Consider the following 4752-nt stretch of genomic DNA (forward strand, 5'->3'; position numbering starts at 1 on the left):
AACTTTCCGAAGCAAATAATTTCAATTCCTACATATACCAGCTTTCGGTTTATCACCTTTTTTGCTGTCATCTAAAATTAAATTCATCAGCTTCACAGTGGCAATAGACGCTTTGTGCTGCTCAAGGATTTAACAAAGGAAAAAAATTAACAAGCAAGAAAAGGGAAGTAATCAGAAAAATAAATGAAAAAATAAAGAATTTTAACTTACAATTTATCAGAGCACCATTTTTTTTTAATCACTACTGGGATTCCAAATCAATATATATGGTGGGAATATGAGCAATTTTTGGCCAGTAATCCCCCTTGTTAAATTCTAAGAGTGGTTTGAGCAATGGGCATTTGGAAATATATAGATTAGAGATAGAAGGGGGCATCCCCGATTCGGGAAGAGATTGGACATTAGAGCAATTCCAAATGCGCAGCTCAGAGAGGGAGGAGGGCAACCCCGATTCGGGAAGAGATTGGAGATTAGAGCAATGTTGGATGGTCAACTTAGAGAGGGAAGAGAGCATCCCTGATTCGGGAAGAGATTGGAGACTATGGCAATCCCGAATCTCTAGATGTTGAAGCCACGTGAGACGCTGAAGACCTTCGGTCGGTAGTGAATGAAGATCATGATTGCTAAATAATTTTAGCTCAGAAAGAGAGGAAGGAAGCCCTTCTTCCAGCAATGACTGCATTTGAGGTAAATTATTAGCAAATAGGTACTCAAGAGAGTGTGAGGCTTTTGAGAAGTTGGCTGCTTAATGTTTTCAGATTCCATATGCTAAGCCTTCGAATAGAGCAAGGCAACTCCCATTTTTCATCAGCAAGAACCACTTCGTCGCTACCATCATGGTGAATAGTTAAATCTCTGAGACAGGGGAGTCTCTGTAAATACCACTCTTTTCGGCCATTCACCAATTTCTTACAACAGGAGATCCAAAGTTGTTGTAAATTGAAGGGCAATCCTCCTTCAGGAAAGGACTCTATTTGTGAACAATTAACCAGTTTCAGTTCCTTAAGAGATGGAAGGAGTTGTTGCATATGTTCTGGTAGCGACTTCAGCTTCTTGCAGTTGTAAATATGCAATGATGTCATCTGAGTCCCACATGCCACTGAAAGTATTTCAAGATTATCACAATCTCTAATACTGACTGTTTCAGTGGCAGTAGGAATCAAAAGCCTAGTAATGTTGTTGCAACTTCTTACACTCAAAGAGAGTGCTCTTGGGAGAAACTCAGGTGAATCACATCCTACTAGAGACAATTCCTTCAGACAAATAGCATTGATCGGCGCCTCCAATTTCAGTTCCCTACAACCAGAGATTCTTATTCTCTTCAAGGTACTCGGCAGAATGCTAATAGGTAAGGAGGTAAGAGACTTACAATCAGTAATATCTAATTTAACAATCTGTTTTCATTCCCTCAAGTTGAGACGTAAACAATTGAGCATCATCAAAAACAACTCCAACCTTAGGAGAATTAGTAACTTCAAACTCTTTTAAATTTGAAAGTTGGATAGGTGTCTCCAAACTGAGTTCAGGGCATTTTGATATCCTCAATCTTCTCAGAGAAGAAAGATTTTCAGGCAACTTCCCAATCAACTTTGGGCAACCATCAATCGAAAGTTCCTCAAGTACAGGGAACTCTCCCTTCCCCAGTACACCCCACTGCTTCCACGCCAGCATCTCTGCGAATTCAAGCTGCTCAAGAGAATTAAATGGCTTTGTGGAGGATGAACTACCATAGAACTCTTCAGTCACCTCTGTTACTTGATGCATCCCTATAATGGTAAGGAATTTTAAACAAGGAAGCTGTCCTAGCGCTGGCAAGGAATCACAGTCGTTGCCGTTGCTAAGAGACAAGTCTATTAGCTTATGAAATGAAGGATCACCTAGCCAATTTGGAAATTTTGTTCCTCTATAGCCAGTGATTCGGAGTTCTTCTATGTTTGTATTTGGTTGTAGCTCATCAAGTATGTCTCTTTCTGTTTGTGAATTGTCAGCATTACTTCCGCTCCACTCCAAAGATAACCTTTCAACATGTTTCTTTTCCCTCATGTTTGCCTTCAGAGATTCCCTTCTATCTACCACATGTTGCAACCCTAGAATTGATAGAGATCCATACAAGTTATGCAGTTTACCCAAATCTTCCATTCTTGAACCACTACGACCACTTAGAAGAAACTTGGCTCCCACTAGCACATCGAGACTTTTCAACTTGCTTAGATGTAGGGGTGTCGTCAAATAAGCTTCGCTAATGTCAAGGTGACGCAAGTTGATCAATTTTTCCATATGCAGAGGTAGCTCCTTAAGATAACTACAATATGACAAGAGAAGTGTCTCTAAGTTGTACAGTACACAAATTGAATCTGGCAACTTTTTTATATTTGTCCAAGAAAAGTCCAAAAACCTTAGGTGCTTTAATTTAATAAACAAGTCATTTGGAAACTCCTCATTCTTATAATGAGACAATGATAGTGCCCTCAAAGATGTTAGTCTTGGCAATATGTCATGCAGCACCCTCTTGCTAAGATGGCACCAACGCAGCTGGATATTGATGGGAAGCAATGTCCTCAATTGCTCCGAATTGTTGAGGGTTTTCAGTTTACCAAAATCACCATCACCCATTGAATATGACAAGTGTCGAGTTTGTTCCAACATATGAGATCCTTGGTTCTCTTCCAACCTGTTACACAGATTTGAAGATGCAATTTGGGCCAAATCATTGATAAGGTCATGCATTAAGAATTCCCCCGGATTCCATTCAGAAGACTCTCGGACCTTTTCAAACAATGATCTCGATCTCAACTCGAGAAAGTATTGGTTAGCTGAATGCAACTGCTGTACAAGACCATTAGCAATCCACAGGTGAATAACTTGTTCTTTGCTAAATAGATGATCTTTTGGATATATTGCACAAAAAGCAAAACATTGCTTCAAATGTGGACGAAGATCATTGTAGCTCAACATCAACGCTGGTAAGATTCCATTCGAACAACTTTGCAGCTCCCATATTTCACTTCTTAAAATGTCTCTCCACTCATCCACCTCTGATTTGGAGCGTAAAATACCAGCAAGTGCCTTTAGAGCTAAAGGCAAACCTTTGCACTTGTGTGCAATTTGTATTCCAATCTCTTCAAGTTCTGGATGTTCCTCAGGATCCCTATTTTCAAATGAATGTCGCTTGAATAGATCCCAAGAAACTTCACTAGACAGAGTCCCCACATTGATTGCTCCACAACCCATCATCAAGGCAACACACTCTCCTTACGTGTCGTCACAATGATCTTACTTCCTACATCTCCTTGTACAAAAAGATTTCTCAAGTCATCCCACTCTTTATAGTTTTCATTCCACACATCATCTAGGACAATAAGAAACTTTTTTCCCTTTAAGCCTTCCTTCAATTTGACTTGAAGTTGATTCAGATTGTTATCAACCATTAAGCCAAATTCTTGAAGTAACTCCTTTGTTATTCTGAGAATATCATATGGTTCAGACACACAGATCCAAGCTTTGAAACCAAAATGGTTTTTTACTTTCTCATCATTGTAAACAGCTTTAGCAAGTGTTGTCTTGCCCACACCCCCCATTCCAACAACAGGAACTACAGTCGGATATTTTCCATTTCCATCCTCAGACAACAAACGGTCAATCAATTCCTCTATTTCTTTCTGCCTACCTAAGATATCAGATTCATCAACAACAGAGGTTGAAGATTCCCTTGTTTCTTGTTTACCCGAATCAAGGTATTTTGTTAGATCAAGGCGGCCAATTTGCTTTTCCAACTCCTCCAATGTTTCAATGGTGTCTTCCAGTTTCTCCTTTATGTTAAGAAAAAAATCATCACTCAAGCACAGGTTGCAGTCACTTACCTTTTGATTGCTTGTTTCTCCAAGATTTTGATGCTGACCTTCCACCTTAAGCCTCAACACTTCATAATTAACTTCTTCTATTAAGTTTTCAGCAGAGTCCACAGCATCTCGAAGCTCATTAAGCCAGTCTCTCACTGATGGATTTGATGCCTGCTTATTCTCTGCATCACTTAGCACAATCTGAAGACTACGCAAAGTCATTTTCAGCTTCTTTAAGAGCCGAACATCACACTTGTCCCTCTTAAACATCTTCAGCAGATCACCGTTAGGAGCAAGCCTGTCAAAGAGAACATTCAAAGCTGAAGAGAGAAATGCACAACCAACTGCTAAGCCAATCTCCATTTCTGAAATCTGCAAATCAAAATAGGAAACCACAAAATGATTATAAGAATTTGAAGAAGATTACTGTTTCTTTACTAAGAGCTTTATTTTACCTGTTGAATGATTAAGAGTAATTTGCAAATATGAATGATCACTGATTTCTCTCTCTTTCTCTCTCTTGCTAGTGGTTTTTTCTCTTTTCCAGAAGTATGACTTTTGGATTAATTGAGGACAAGTTATGTTAAGATTAATTATCATGTGATAAGTTATGCTGAGATAAGTTATGAAAGAATTAGTTCTGCTGATTTATTAGTTTGTCATAGTCAAATAATATGCATGACATAATTTTTAAGAATAAGGGGTCGTTTGGTGTGATGGATAAAAGGAATTAATTCTGGAATAATTTTTTAGTGCCCTTTAATTCGTTGTTTGGTTGCAAAGGCTGGGATAAATTATCGCAAGATTAACAATTAGTCTTGGGATAAGTTATCCCTCCTGGGGTGGAATAGTAATCCAACATAACTTATCATGGGATAAAATATGTAAAATAACAAACATACCTCCCTTAAAC

General features: G+C 38.7%; 1 pseudogene; it reads right to left on the reverse strand.

Moving 5' to 3' along the window:
- Window positions 1-241: 241 nt before the first annotated feature.
- LOC125823559 (putative disease resistance RPP13-like protein 1) lies at window positions 242-4336 on the reverse strand (annotated as a pseudogene).
- Between the last annotated feature and the right edge of the window lie 416 nt (window positions 4337-4752).

The sequence above is a fragment of the Solanum verrucosum genome, unplaced genomic scaffold, assembly GCF_900185275.1.
Source record: "Solanum verrucosum unplaced genomic scaffold, falcon-dt-bn FXZP01000776.1, whole genome shotgun sequence".
Taxonomy (NCBI): Eukaryota; Viridiplantae; Streptophyta; class Magnoliopsida; order Solanales; family Solanaceae; genus Solanum; species Solanum verrucosum.